General features: G+C 42.4%; 1 pseudogene; it reads left to right on the forward strand.

The window, feature by feature from the left end:
* LOC137346005 (netrin-G1-like) overlaps window positions 1–542 on the forward strand; it is a 52,446-nt pseudogene extending 51,904 nt beyond the window's left edge.
* The last annotated feature ends 16,539 nt before the right edge of the window (window positions 543–17,081 follow it).

Raw genomic sequence — 17,081 nt, forward strand, 5'->3', positions numbered from 1 at the left:
GTGGCACTGCCATGCCAAAGGCATGGACATTGATCAGGGAGGAATGACATGACATGAATCGATGAATGTATGAAAGTACTCACCTTTGTCTGCTCCGAGCATGGCAGCGACATGAATGTCGCACTCAGTAGTTCAGACCGAGCATCCCCCACCTTTGTGCCCGACAGCCCTCTTGTAACATGTGTCGTGTTGTTGCTTAATCTCTGCCTCCTTGCTCCTCCAGGCTAAGAGGGCCCACAATGTAAGGGAGGCGAGCCGCACCAGTGGAGGAGTGCCAGATATCAGAAGGCTCACCAACGCTGAGGAGGAGGCCCTGGAGAAAACCTCGATCCATGTGGACTGCTCACTCGGTGATGTACAGCTCGGGGTCCTGGGGTCCTATCAAACAGACATTTGATATTCACAATGATCACTGTGGAGATGTTATTGTTTGAGACAATGCTGTCATAATCGTGACATGTGCAACATCAAGACTGACAGTGTGTTCTTCTCATTGTATATTCCAGGTCAATGCTCTGAATCGACCCTGGCAGCCCACGATACCTCATCCACTTCATAGGAAGAGACTTCCTCTGAGAAAGCAGCACCCTATGACTCTCCTGCATCTTCCACCAGCACAGATACTGTCACCTCAGTGGGAGTCTGGTCACCCTTAGAGTCTGGGTCACAAGCTTGTGAGAGCACTGCTCACAGTGGTACTGCTGGGACTAAGAGCTGCCAGCCCGCTGATTGGCTGGAGCCCCACTAAGGCGGGACCTCCTCCCTCAAGTGGGTGGAAGTCCCTCCTCGGGGCAGTTAAAGCCCGGGGACCTGTAAAATGTGGGTCGGACCCCTGGGCTACACAGAAGCGGGTTCGCCACCGACAATTGCGTTGGTGGTGAAGTCTTGTCTGCCTGCGGTAAAATCCAGCCCACTGGTTACGAGTGTTTCAGTTAATTATAAAATGAACAGGGGAAAAATTTACATTTATTTAAATTTGATATTTAAAAGGTATCTGGACATGCACCTGAAGTGCTGTAACCTGCAAGGCTATGGACCAGGTTCTGGAAGGTGTAATTAGATTGGGTGGTTAGTTTTTTTGGCCAGTGTAGACACAATGGGCTGAATGCCCTCCTTCTGTGCTGTAATTGTTGTATGGTTCTATGGTTCTCTATGATAAATTGTACGCTGGTGCAAAAAATTACAATTAATTGATGCATTGCATTATGATAAACATGGTGTTGGGGTGTAAAGTAATAATTAATTCTTCAATTGTACACAATGGGCTGGATCTTAAAGAGCCCTTGACGTTGGGATCCATGGTGTGATGGGTGGAGAGCGCAGATGGGGTGGGCTGAAGATGATCAGTTCGATATAACCGACATCAACCAGGCCTCGTGGCAGCCCCCATGTCTCAGCGATCGGACTGCAATTTAAATGTTTAAATAAATTAAAATAAGTGGATTAATTACTCTCATGACGCCTACTAATGTCCCGCCTCGATCTTCAGCCCAGCAGCCAGCGCTCCAGCGTCTGGGGAAACACAGCAGAACACTGTGGAGAAGGTGGGAAGTAAGTTTCTCAGTGCGGGAGAATGCAACAGGGAAAAGTTAGCGTCTAGGGAAAGGTAAGTGTTTTGCGGGGTGGTGGGGGGGCAAGGGACAAATAATTAATTATTAATGGGGAATGGGAGAGGGGAAAATAGATGTATTTATTTATTCCAATTCCATTTTCCCTTAAATATTTAAATTTCCCAGTAGAGCTGACAGCCCTCTAAAATGGTGTAAGTGTCTGTGTACAGGGCAGCTGACAGCATTGCTGGGGATGGACAGCCCAGCCCCACCATGTGATCGAGGTGGGGCTGACCACCCTGGCTATTTAAATGAGCTTGGAATCACAGCGGCTTTTTGGCATGTGGCCCATCTTACATTTTTTTTGCCCGCCACCAAACTCAGCAGTGGGCAAATAAAATTCAGCCCAAAGTGTCTTACGAAATACATTAATGGTTAAATTGATTGTGCTAATGAGTGTACATGGGTACTTTGCTACAGTTATTCCTTAAATTGAGCTTGATAACCAATATGCAGGGTAATAAAGTTCCAGATGTCATTATGTTAGGCTTGATAATCAATACACATGTATATAGTTACAGTTGATTTTTATATTAGGTTTGATGACAATATCTAGGGGAATACATTTACATTTCATTGTTAAATGGAGATTGATAACTAATACACAGGAGATAAATTTACAATTAATTGTTCATTGTGCCTGAAAACAAAAGCACAAGGGATATAGTTGCAGTTAATTATTTAATTGAGCTTGCTAACCATAGACCGAGGAATATGGATATTGTTAATTGTTAAATTGGACTTGATAACCATATACAGGTACATAAAGTTACAATTAATTGTTATATTGAACATTATAACAATATATAGGGGAATAAGGTTAGAATTAATTGCATAACTTTACAGTTAATAGTCATATTCTAATGTAGTAAATTGTTTAATTGGATATGATAACCAATACACAAGAGAATAGAGATGCAGTCAGTAATAAAATTGGACATGATAACTAGTACACAAGATAGAAAGTTACAGCTAATTGTTATATTGAGCTTGTTCCAATACACATGGTGAAAATTAATTCTTAATTGTATCCTAATCAACAATACACTGGAGAATACAGTTACAGTTATTGTTTAATTGGCCATGATAACCAATGCACAACTAAATAAAGGTGCAGTTAATTGTTAACCTGGAACTTATATTTAATATGCAGAATATCAAGTTACAGTTAATCATTTATCGTGCTTGATAACAAATGCACAGGGAATATAGTTACAGTTAATTGTTACATTGGGCTTGACAGCCAACACAATTTGAAATAAAGTTATAGGGAGGGTTTAATTGGATGCAATAGTGAATACAAAGCATAATAAAGTTACTGTTAATTGTTAATTTTGACCAGATAAACAGTGGGATGGGGAATAAAGTTACAGCTAATTGTTAATTGGATATGGCAAATACACTGCCTAATCAAATTACTTAATTGGCATTGATAGCTGATGCTTAGTGGAATAGAGTTACAGCTAGTTGTTAAATTAAGCTTTTTAACTCATGCACAGGGAACTAATGTTGCAGCTAATTCTTATTTTGAGCTTGATAACCGATACACCATGGAATGAAGTTGCAGTTATTGCTAAATTGTGTTTGCTATCTCATTCACATGGAATAAGGTTACAGCTAATTGCTAAATAAGGCTTGGTGATCAAAACACAATGGAATAAAGTTACAGTTAATTGTTAGATTTAAATTGCAGTCCGATCGTTGAGAAATAAAATTACAGTTATTTGTTCAATTGCGTTATTAACCAATAAATAGGGGGATAAGGTTACAGTTAATTGTTTAATTGGGGTTATTAACTGATGCACAGGGAATAAAATTACAGATAATTGGTTAATTGGACATATTAACCAATACACATGGGAATAAAGTACAGCTAATTGCTATATTGGGACTGGTGATAATGCACATGAGAATAAGCTTATCTTTCGTTGTTAAATTGAGCTGAAAACTAATGCACAAGGGATACATTTAAAATATGTTGTTTATTGTGCTTGATAACAAATCCACAAGGGATATGGTTATAGTTAAATATTATATTGGGTTTGATAACAACAAGCAGCAGAATAAAATTAACAGTTAATTGTTAAATTGGCCTTGATAACTCATGCGCAGGAGTATAAAGTGACAGATTTTTAAAATTTGACTTGATAAGGTATATGCCACATAATAAATTTAGCAAATTGTTAAATTGCATATAACAAGAACACTAGATAATAAAATTAGTTAATGTTTTAATTGGTCATAATGAGTTCATGTTGTGCCTAATGGTGAAACTGGATACGATTATTAGTACTCAGGTAAAAACACTACAGTAAATTATAATAAAGGGCATATGAAGCAACACAGAGGGAAATAAGTTGCTATTCGTTAACTTTGATATGATAAATAATATAGTGGTGCATAAAGTTACAATTAATTGTTATATTGGGGAATAAGGTTACAATACATTGATTAATTGGATATGATAACCAATGCACAAGGGAATAGAGATGGAGTCAGTAGTAAAATTGGACATGATAACTAGTGCACAGGATATAATGTTGCAGCTAATTGTTATATCGAGCTTCTTCAATATATGTGGTGAAAAGTTTACAATTAATTCTTAAGTGTATCCTGATCAACAATACAATGGTTACAGTTAATTGCTTAATTGGCCATGATAACGAAAGTGCAACTGAATGAAGTTTCAGTTGATTATTAAATTGGACCCAATAACTATTATGCAAAATATCAAATTACATTTAATTGTTAATTGTGCTTGATCACTAATGAACAGTGAATTAAATAACAGTGAATTTTTATTTTGGGTTTCATAACCGTACACACAGGAATAAGGTTACATTTCATTATTAAATTGGGCTTGACAACCAATACAGAGTGGAATAAAGTTACAGGTATAGGTTAATTAAACACAGTAAACAATACAAAATACAATAAAATTACTGCTAATATATAATTTTGACCAGATAAGCAGCATGCAGAAGACTAAACTTACAGTTACTTGTTCGATTTAATATGACAAAATATACTTCCTCATCAGATAGTTAATGGTTTAATTCATCATGAAAACCTGTGCATGGGTAAATTGATACACAAAATTGTTAAATTGGACAAGAAAACTAATAGATAGATCAAGAGCTTTTGGTTAATTCTAAAATAAAGCATCTTAAGCAATGCACATGGCAAAAAGTTGGTTATTTAAATTTGATATGATAAATTATACGCAGGTGCATGAAAATAAATTATTCTTATCTTGAATTATGATAAAAGACTGCTTCAGGAAATAAAGTTACAGATAATTTTCCAATTGTATATACACTGACTAATTAAATAACTTAATTGCCAAATTGGCTGTGATATCAAAGGCACATCTGTAAAAGGCCACATTTATTTGTTAAACTGGGCTTGACAAGCAATACACTGGGGAATAATGTAGTAGCTAAATGCTAAATTGGACAAAGCACCAATGTATTAAGTTACAGTGAATTGTTATGTTGGGCTTGTTAACAATGCACAGGAAAAATAAGGTTATTCTTATTCAGTGGAATAAAGTTATAATTAATTGTAAAATTAGGCGTTTCAACTCTTGTACAAGGGGCTAATGTTACAGCTAATTTTTACATTGGGCTTGATAACTGATATACCATGGAATAAGGTTACGGTTAATTGGTAAATTGCTTGTTAACTTGTTCACAGGGAAATAAGGTTACGGCTGATTGTTAAATTGGGCTTGGTGACCACTACACAGTGGAATGAAGTTAGTTTATTGTTGAATTGGATGTGATAACTAATACACAGGTTAAGATTGTTACAGTAAATTATAAAATTGGATAGAATAAGCAAAACACAGGGAGAATGTTTAAATTTGATATGATAAATAATACACTGATGCATAAAATTACACTTAATAATTATAATGGACTCTGATAAAGATATGTAGGGAATAAAATTACAGTCAATTAATTGTGCATTTTCAATTAATGAATATATTTGGAAATGAAATTTGTTAATTGCTAAATTTGTCCTGATAGCAAGTGTAAACAGGTACAAAGCTACTGTTCGTTGTTAAATTAACCTTATTAACAAATAAACAGGGGAATAGTATTACAGTCAATTGTTTAATTTGGCTTGATATCCAGTACACACAGGAATAAAGTTACAATTAATTGTTTGATTGGGCGGGAATACCAATACACAGGGGAATATGATTACAGCTAATTGTTTAATTTGCTATGATAACTAATACACAGGGTAATTATGTTACAGTTAGTTGTTTAGTTGAACATGGTAATGACTACAAGGTATATAAATTTACATCTAATTGTTGTATTTGACCGGATAATAATAAATAGGTTAATGAGGCTAGAGTTAATTATTAATTTGGGCTTGAAACCAATTCACAGTTAGAATAAAGCTACAGTTCCTTTTAAATTGTGCTTTTGTCGTCACACTCTGTGTAACAAATTACACTGACTTTTTAAATTGGACCTGATAACTAATACACAGAATCACAGAATTCACAGAATCACAGAATCATAGAATTGTAACATTACAGAAGGAGGTTATTTGGTCCATTGTGTCTGCACCAGCTATCCAAAAGAACAATTCACTCAGGCCTGAATTTTACGATTGTGGCGACGTGCTTTGAAGGTGGTGGTCTACCCACACAGATCATCCGTCGCTGAGCCCTGGCTATATTTATTGTGGCAGCTCATTAGCATCTCGGTGCCATGCTGCCACCCCAAAGACCACAAGGTGGGAGGTGGGACATCCAGTGCCATGATGGACATTGATACTGCTGACAGTCATGTGCTGGTTCCCTATTTAAAAGGCAGCCAGCACAACAGCAATGCCTCCACTTATACAACATTTTAAAGTGCTCAGCTGTTGGTCTGCAGAATATGAATCCTTACAGGGATGAAAACCTTACCTGCATGATGACAGAGGGGCGTTCTAGGGTGGCCCCACGGTTCAGTTATGCCTCCCTACTCACTCTCCTTCAGTCTGTTCGGGCAAGGCGGGAGGTCCTCTTTCCCAGCAATGGCAAGACAAGGCCCTCCCACCAGACCAAGGCAACCTGGCTGGAGGTGGCAGAGGAGGTCATTAGCTGTGGGGCCACCTGCCGAGACTAGGTCCAGTGTCGAAATAGCATAAATAACCTGTTGCAAACTGTGAAAGTAAGTGACTCTTTACATCAGGGCTCCACTGAAACTGGGTGTGCCCACACAGAGTGGAACATGTGTGCCACTGCCATGTCAAAACAAGGGAGGTTCGGCATGGAGGAAAAATGTGACATGAATGGAGAAATATATGTTCAAACTTACCCTTGTCTGCTGCTCAGAGAATGGCATCTACATGAGTGGCTCACTCAGTAGTGAACACCGAGCATCCACACCTTTGTGCCCAGCAACCCTCTTCTGACATGCTGATGAAATGCCATCCGTAATATCTGCCTCCTTGGTCCTCCAGGTGAAGAGGGACAACAATGTAAAGAAGGCCACCCAAACCAGTGGAGGTGCTTTTTAAAAAAAATTAATTCATGGGATGTGGACGTCGCTGGCCAGGCCAGCATTTATTGCCCATCCATAATTACCCTTGAGAAGGTGGTGGTGAGCTGCCTTCTTGACCCACTGCAGTCCATTTGGGGTAGGTATACCCACAGTGCTGTTAGGAAGGGAGTTCCAGGATTTTCACCCAGCGACAGTGAAGGAACGGCGATATAGTTCCAAGTCAGGATGGTGTGTGACTTGGAGGAGAAATTGCAGGTGGTGGTGTTCCCATGCATTTGCTGCCCTTGTCCTTCCAGATGGTAGATGTCGCGGATTTGGAAGGTGCTGCCAAAGGAGCTTTGGTGCATTGCTGCAGTGCATCTTGTAAATGGTACACACTGCTGCCACTCTATGTCAGTTGGGGAAGGAGCGAAGGTTTGTTAATGGGGTGCCAATCAAGTGGGCTTCTTTGTCCTGGATTGTCTCGAGCTTCTTGAGTGTTTTTGGAGCTGCACACATCCAGGCAAGTGGAAAGTATTCCATCACATTCCTGACTTGTGCTTTGTAGATGGTGGACAAGCTTTGGGAAGTCAGGAGGTGATTTACTCACCGCAGGATTCCTAGCCTCTGACCTGATCTTGTCGGCACGGTATTTATATGGCTACTCCAGTTCAGTTTCTGGTCAATGGTAACCCCTAGGATGTTGATACTTGGGTATTCAGTGATTGTAATGCCATTGAATGTCAAGGGGAGATTGTTAGACTCTCTCTTGTTGGAGATGGTCATTGCCTAGTACTTGTGTGGCGCGAATGTTACTTGCCACTTATCAGCCCAAGCCTGGATATTGTCCAGGTCTTGCTGCATTTCTACACGGACTGCTTCAGTATCTGAGGAGTCGTGAATGGTGCTGAACATTGTGCAATCATCAGCGAACATCCCCACTTCTAACCTTATGATTGAAGGAAGGTCATTGATGAAGCAGCTGAAGATGGTTGGGCCTAGGACACCACCCTGAGGAACTCCTGCAGTGATGTCCTGGAGCTCAGATGATTGACCTCCAACAACCACAAACATGTTCCTTTGCGATAGGTATGACTCCAACCAGCAGACAGTTTTCCCCCTGATTCCCATTGACTTCAGTTTTGCTCGGGCTCCTTGATGCCATGCTCAGTCAAATGTTGTCTTGATGTGAAGGACAGTCAATATCACCTCACCTCTGGAGTTCAGCTCTTCTGTCCATGTTTGAACCAAGGCTGTAATCAGGTCTGGAACTGATTGGTCCTGGCAGAACTCAAACTGGTTATTGCTAAGCAAAATCCCTTCGATGACACCTTCCATCACTTTACTGATGATTCAGAGTAGACTGATGGGGCGGTAATTGGCAGTGTTGGATTTGTCCTGCTTTTTGTTACAGGACATACCTGGGCAATTTTCCACATTGCCAGGTAGATGCCAGTGTTGTGGCTGAAATGGAACAGCTTGGCTAGGGGTGCAGCAAGTTCTGAAGCACAGGTCTTCAGTACTATTGCAGGAATATTGACTGGTCCCGTGGCCTTTGCAGTATCCAGTCTCTTCAGTTGTTTTTTGATATTATGCAGAGCGAATCGAATTGGCTGATGTCTGGCATCTGTGATGCAGGGGACTTCAGGAGGTGGCCGAGATGGATCATCAACTCAGCACTTCTGGCTGAAGATTGTTGCAAATGCTTCAGCCTTATCTTTTGCACTGATGTGCTGGGCTCTCCCATCATTGAGGATGGGGATATTTGTGGAGCCACCTCCTCTAGTTCATTGTTTAATTGTCCAGTACCATTCACGACTGGATGTGGCAGGACTGGAGAGCTTAGGTATGATCCACTGGTTATAGGATTGCTTAGCTCTGTCTGTTGCATGCTGCTTATGCAGTGTAGCATGCAAGTAGGCCTGGGTTGTAACTTCATCAGGTTGACACCTCCTTTTGACATATGCTCGGTGCTGCTCCCGGCATGCCCTCCTGCACTCTTCATTGAACCAAGGTTAGTCTCTTGGATTGATGGTAACAGTAGAGTGTGGAATATGCTGGGCCATGAGGTTACAGATTGTGGTTGAGTGCAATTCTGCTGCTGCTGATGGCCCACAGTGGCATTGACTGCATAATTGTGCAGAGCACAGCAAGCAACAAAGAAGGGAGTTACCCTTTCTGGCTTGTTGTACAGGGCACCACAAAATCTATCCAGACGCAGAATTGCATTTTCAGCATGTCAATTACCTGCTCAGTGGTGGCGCTTGAAGCTCTGTGGTTGGTATTGCATCTCTCCTTTGCAGCAGTGGTGGGTGTCTCACTGGTGTCAGGAGCCATGTCTGCAAGGTGTAATCCTTGTCCCCAAGATGCCACTCTTCCACGTGAGCCAATTCAGTGAACAGCAATAGCTCCGGATGAAGGCATCATGCAGCTGCCTGGAAAGTGGGCACAGATTCACATGAAGCAGTTCTGGTGATCACATCCCAGCTGTACCTAGATTGGAAATGATATCCAATAGAATGGGCCTAACTTTACAGTTAAATGTTAAATTGGGCTTGATAACTAATACACAGGTGAATAATGTTAAAATTAATTGTTAAATTGAATATAACAAATATACTGACTACTAAATTTAATTTATTTTTTATTAGCCTTGATAATGAGTGCATACAGAGCACATCTACATTAGTAAATTCTAACTAATAGAAAGGGAAATAAGCTTCCAGATAATAGTTATATTGGGCCTGATAACTGTTATTAACAAGAAATTTGTGATGTTCCCTTGAATAGTAACAAAATCACAATGATTCAGGTTACAACATCATGATTTCTTCCTTCATCATCCAAAGCAATTTAAAAGTGGAGTATTAACAGATAAAGAACAATTCACAGTCGGAATGTATTTTTATCATTAAACCCTACCTACCTTAAAAAAGATTCTCATCACATACTGTTTTTCTTAATGTTTCCATTTTCTCCCTAATTGGTTCCTTTTACTGCACATCATCTTATTTGGTAATCTCGAGCCTAATTCTTAGTATTATTTTGGTTGTCCGTGTTCAGTGATTATTGTTGCTTTTACAATTGGGATATTCTGTTGATCAACCTTGAACACACTGAATGTTATTGGCTAATCTTTAACTCTCTGTCATGAATCAACATGCCTTACTATGTTTGTTATTGTTTCTTCTCAGTGGGTTTCCTCTTAGCAAAGAGTTTTATACCTTTCTTTATATTAATAAGTCTGGCTTCCTTCAGGGACCTTGTTAACTCTTTATTTTTCCTTTGTTTTTTATATCCATTATCGACCCCATCACACAGCATCATGTAATGATCAGAATTACCATCACCATCACTTGCACTATAACACATCCCTTCTGAAATAATCTAACCCATGGGTTAATTCCACACTGATGACCACCTCCCACAATGCATCATTTCCTTGATATTTTATTGCCTGTTCTATTTGCTGATTATCGTGCAGCGTCTGCACCGTATGTTTCTGTGATGTTCTCGCTCTGTAGATTATGGATTTCAGACTGAGGGATAGAGGGGTTACATAATGTCTGATATCTGGGATTGTCTGAATGGTCCCATTCTCCACAGGCAGTTTTATTGGGAGTGGGTCACTTTATGATGATGCACCGAGACACACACACTGCACGACTGGAATATGATTTACTGATAAATACTGATTTATTTTTTCAGTTGGGAATATGAAGAATTGGTGAGACATCTGATCAATCCGCCAACCATAAATGCAGCTGTGATGGTCACACATTACCTTCCCTTGCCTTTGTCGGTTCTATTAGACAGACCCTCTTCCCAGAGTCTTAGACTCATCTTGCAATTGGGTGATTCCTCATCAATTGTGCACCCACAGGCTGAAGTGATCTGTTGCTGTAACACACACCTACAGACCCAAATAGTTCATGTTAAGGGGAAGCATTCCGTATCTGGTGCTGGTCAAGTTTCCCCCCATTCCTTATCAGATGATGTGGATTTTCTTCATATTGTTTATTCATCAGGACTATACCAGAGTCTTCAATCTCTCTGATAGACTCTGCCTGGTACACTTTCTGAGACTGACTCCCATTCTTTGCTAACATGGGTAGTGCCAATAACACCTCATCTGGGGGTGGGGGGGGGCGCGGGGTGGCATTCCCATCTGGTGCATCATATTATGGTCTGTTTCCTGGTTCCTTTGGCCCATTTTCTCAGTTGTTCATCATGAATTAATGAAGGTATTTAATTAGCCTCGATGTACTCCATTCCTTCTCTATCACATTCTTCACCAATGCTACATACAGGCTACACATGATACATCCAGTAAAGTCTGGATTCTGGTCAGTCTCATTGTTTGCCTGCATCACCTCATTTATTTTACCCTGGATCTTCCCCAGTTCCTGCACCAATTCTTCTGTCGATGATAATGTATTCTGATGCGCCCTCGTTGATTAATGTTCACCAATGATCCTTTTATTTGCCTCTTCGTTACCTCATGGCGCCTCCACATTCTGTTTACATCTATCCTGTTTACTCTTGCTAACCTTGTCATGATCCTATTTCCAGGTATTCAGTCAACGCTACCTTTCTTCATGATTTAAAATAATTCTCATGTTCCCCAACTTTGTTTTCAACTTTGACTCCATTCCATTCTCCCAGTTTCTCCGTCTCCGACGCATCTGCTCTGATGATGCTACCTTCCATGACGGTGCTTCTGATTTGACCTCCTTTTTCCTCAACCGAGGATTTCCCCCCACTGTGGTTGACAGGGCCCTCAACCGTGTCCGACCCATTCCCCGCACCTCTACCCTCACCCCTTCCCCTCCCTCCCAGAACCGTGACAGGGTTCCCCTTGTCCTCACTTTTCATCCCACCAGCCTCCATATCCAAAGGATCATCCTCCGCCATTTTCGCCACCTCCAGCGTGATGCCACTACCAGTCGCATCTTCCCCTCCCTTCCCCTGTCAGCATTCCGAAGGGATCGTTCCCTCCGCGACACCCTGGTCCACTCCTCCATTACCCCCAGCACCTCGTCCCCGTCCCAGGGCACCTTCCCTTGCAATCGCAGGAGGTGTAATACCTGCCCATTTACCTCCTCTCTCCTCACTATCCCAGGCCCCAAACACTCCTTTCAGGTGAAGCAGCGATTTACTTGTACTTCTTTCAATGTAGTATACTGTATTCGCTGCTCACAGTGTGGTCTCCTCTACATTGGGGAGACCAAGCGCAGACTGGGTGACCACTTTGCGGAACATCTCCGCTCAGTCCGCAAGCAGGACCCTGAGCTTCCGGTTGCTTGCCATTTCAACACTCCCCCCTGCTCTCATGCTCACATCTCTGTCCTGGGATTGCTGCAGTGTTCCAGTGAACATCAACGCAAGCTCGAGGAACAGCATCTCATCTACCGATTAGGCACACTACAGCCTGCCGGACTGAACATTGAGTTCAATAATTTCAGAGCATGACAGCCCCCCACTTTACTTTCATTTTTAATCATTTTTAGTTATTTTTTTCTTCCTTTTTTTTGCATTCCTTTTTACATTTTTTGCATTTATTTCTTTTCATCTTAGTTTGTTCAGTTTGCTTACCCACTGTTTTTTTCAGGTTGTTTTTCTTCAGGTTTGCACTTGCTGATGTTCTATATTCAGTATATTCACACCCAATCTGTACTAATGCTTTGTCTTTCAAAACACCATTAACATATTGTTTGCCTTTGCTCCGTGACCTTTTGGTCAGCTATGTGGCCTGGTCCAATCTGCACCTTCTCCTTTGTTATCTCTTGCCCAACCCCCACCTCACTTGTTTATAATCTGTGACTTTTCTAATATTTGTCAGTTCCGAAGAAGGGTCACTGACCCGAAACGTTAACTCTGCTTCTCTTTCCACAGATGCTGCCAGACCTGCTGAGTGAATCCAGCATTTCTTGTTTTTGTTTGTTTTCATCTGTTAGTTCCTGTATTCTATTTTTGTGAACAATTCCTTTACTAATTCTCCTACCACATTGCCTATTAATTGTGAGTAAAGGACAGAAGAAGCAGAGGTCAGGGGTGAATAGGGTCAGAGGTTAGAAAACATTGTATTTAGCCTGAGACAACAGGCAGGATGGGGGAAGGAATCGATGACAAAGATATGGAGTTTGTGGTGGGACCAAAGGCTTCGCTCTTCCCCATGTTTAATTGGAGGAAATTGCACCTGATGCAAAACAGATTCTGCTATAGACAGAGCTAAGCAATACCATAACCAACAGATCAGATCAAAGTTCTGCAGTCCTGCCATATCCAATTGTGAATGGTGGGAGGCAACTGGAGGAAGAACCTCCAAAAACATCCCCATCTCCAATGATGGGGAGTCCAGCACGTCAGTGTTAAAGACAAGGCTGAAGCATTTGCAACCATCTTTATCCACAAGTTCCAAGTGGTATTGTCACTGGACTAGTAACCCAGAGACCTAGGGTATTCTCCTGGGTACATAGGTTCGAATCCCACCATGGCAGGAGGTGGAATTTGAATGCAATTCATTTTTTTAAAAATCTGGAATTAAAAAGCTAGTCTAATGATGGCCATTGTTGTTTGTCACAAAAATCAATCTGGTTCACTGATGTCCTTCAGAGAAGGAAATTGCTGTCCTTACCTGGTCTAGCCTACATGTGACTTCAGATGCACAGCAATGTGGTTGATTCTTAAATGCCCTCTGAAATGGTCTAGCAAGCCACTCAATTATGCCTAACTGTTAAAAAGTTGATAAGGAATGAAACTGGACTGACCACCCGGCATCGACTTAGGCACCGGAAACAGCAACGGCAAACTCAGCCTTGACGACCCTGAAAAGTCCTCCTTACTAACATCTGGAGGCTTCTGCCAAAGTTGGGAGAACTGTCCCACAGACTAGTCAAGCAACAGCCTGACATAGTCATACTCACCTCATTATACCTTCCAGACATGACCATCACCATGCCTGGTAATGTCCTGCCAAACTGGCAGGACAGACCCAGCAAAGGTGGCGGCACAGTGGTATACAATCAGAAGCAGGTTGCCCTGAGATTCCTCAACATCGACTCCGGACCCCATGAAGTCTCATGGCATCAGGTCAAACAGGGACAAGGAAACCTCCTGGTGATTACCACCTACCGCCCCCCTCAGCTGATGACTCAGTACTCCTCCCTGCTGAACACCACTTGAGGATGGCAAGGGCACAGAATGTACTCTGGCTGGAGGACTTCAATGTCCATTGCCAAGAGTGGCTTGGCAGCACCACTCCTGACCGAGCTGGCTGAGTCCTAAAGGACATAGCTGCTAGACTGGGTCTGCGGCATGTGGTGAGGGAACCAACAAGAGGGAAAAACATACTTGACCTCGTCCTCACCAATCTGCCTGTCACAGATACATCTCTCCATGACAGTATTGCTAGGAGCGACCACCGCACAGTCCTTGTGGAAACGAAGTCCCGCCTTCACATTGAGGATACCCTCCATTATGTTGTGTGGCACTACCACCATCCTTAATGGGATAGATTTTGAACAGATCTAGCAATGCAAAACTGGGCATCCATGAGGCACCCCACTAAAACCAAAGTAGCAGCAGAATTGTACTCAACCACAATTTGTAACTTCATGGCCCGGCATATACCCCACTCTACCATTAACATCAAGCCAGGGGTTCAACCCTGGTTCAATTAAGCGTGCAGGAGGGCATGCCAGGTGCAGCACCAGGTATGCCTCAAAATGAGTTGTCAACTTGGTGAAGCAACAACTCAGGACTACTTGCATGTCAAACAGTGTAAGCAACATGCAATAGACAGAGCTAAGCGATCCCATGACCAAAAGATCAAATCTAAGTTCTGCAGTCCTGCCACAACCAGCCATGAATGGTGGTGGACAATTAAACAACTAACAGGAGGAGGTGGCTCCACAAATATCTCCACCCTCAATGATGGGGGAGCCCAGCACATCTCAGCAAAAGATAAGGCTGAAGCATTTGCAACGATCTTCAGCCAGAAGTGCAGAGCTGATAATCCATCTCTGCCTCCTCCTGAAGTCCCCAGCATTATAGATGCTGCAAAGGCGACAGGCCCTGACAATATTCCAGCAACAGTACTGAAGACCTCCAGAACTTGCTGCGCCTCTACCCAACCTTTTCCAGTACGGCTACAACACTGGCATCTAGCTGGAAATGTGAAAAATAGCCAAGGTATGTCCTGTATACAAAAAGCAGGACAAATCCACCCTGGCCAATTACTGTCCCATCAATCTATTCTTGATCATCAGTGCAGTGATGGAAGGTGTCATTGACAGCGCTATCAAGCAGCACTTGCTTAACAATAACCAGCTCAGTGACGCTCAGTTTGGGTTCTGCCAGGGCTACTCAGCTCCTGACCTCATTACAACCTTGCTTCAAACATGGACAAAAGAGCTGAACTCAAGAGTTGAGGTGAGAGTGACTGCTCTTGACCTCAAGGCAGCATTTGATCGAGTATGGCATCAAAGAGCCCTAGCAAAACTGAAGTCAATGGGAATCAGGGGAAACTCTCTGCTGGTTGGAGTCATATCCAGCACAAAGGAAGAAGGTTGTGGTTGTTGGAGGTCAATCATCTCAGCCCCAGGACATCACTGCAGGAGTTCCTCAGGATAGTGTCCTAGGCTCAAACATCTTCAGCTGCTTCATCAATGACCTTCCTTCAATCATAAGGTCAGAAGTGGGGATGTTCGCTGATGATTGCACAATGTTCAGCACCATTCTTGACTCCTCAGATATTGAAGCAGTCCGTGTAGAAATGTAGCAAGACCTGGACAATATCCAGGCTTGGGCTGATAAGTGACAGGTAACATTCACACTACACAAGTGCCAGGCAATGACCACCTCCAACAAGAGAGAGAATCTAACTATCTTCCCTTAACATTCAATGGCATTACGATCGCTGGATCCCCCACTATCAATGTCCTGGGGTTTACAATTGACCAGAAATTGAACTGGAGTAGCCATATAAATACCATGGCCCCAAGAGCAGGTCAGAGGCTAGGAATCCTGCGTCGAGTAACTCACCTCCTGATTCCCCAAAGCCTGTCCACCATTTACAAGGCACAATTGAGGTGTGTGATGGAATACTCTCCACTTGCCCGGATGGGTGCAGCTCCAACAACACTCAAGAAGCTCGACACCATCCAAGACAAAGCAGCCCGCTTGATTGGCACGCCACTGACAAACATTCACTCCCTCCATCACCAATGCACAGTGGCAGCAGTGTGTACCATCTACAAGATGCACTGCAGCAACGCACCAAGGCTACTCAGGCAGCACCTTCCAAACCTGCGACCTCTACGACCTAGAAGTTCAAGGGCAGCAAATGCATGGGAACACCACCACCTGCAAGTTCCCCTCCAAGTCACACACCATCCTGACTTGGAACTTTATTGCCGTTCCTTCACTGTCGCTAGGTCAAAATCCTGGAACTCCCTTCCTAATAGCACTGTTGGTGTAGCTACCCCACATGGACTGCAGAACTTCAAGAAGGCAGCTCACCACCACCTTCTCATGTGCAATTAATGATGGCCAATAAATTCTGGCCCAGCCAGCGAAGCCCACATCTGATGAAATGAATAAAAAAGTGCAGAATTCATTTCGGCCTCCTCCTGAGGACCCCAGCATCACAGATACCAGTTGACAGAGAATTCGATTCACTCCATGTGATATCAAGAGATGGCTGAAGGCCCTGGATATAGCAACATCCTGGCTATAGTGCTGAAGCCACAAGCTCCAGAACTAGCTGTGCCCTCAGCCAAACTGTTCCCATACAGTTACAACAAAGGCATCTCCCTGTGGAAAACGTCCCGGCTATGTCCTGTCGAAAGAAGCAGGACAAATCCAATCCAGCCAATTACCACCCCATCAGTCTACTCTCAATCATTAGCAAAGTGATGGAAAGTGTGATCAACAGTTCGATCAAGTGACATTTACTCAGCACCAACCTGCTCACTGATGC

The sequence above is a fragment of the Heterodontus francisci genome, chromosome 29 (assembly GCF_036365525.1).
Source record: "Heterodontus francisci isolate sHetFra1 chromosome 29, sHetFra1.hap1, whole genome shotgun sequence".
In the NCBI taxonomy this organism is placed as follows: domain Eukaryota; kingdom Metazoa; phylum Chordata; class Chondrichthyes; order Heterodontiformes; family Heterodontidae; genus Heterodontus; species Heterodontus francisci.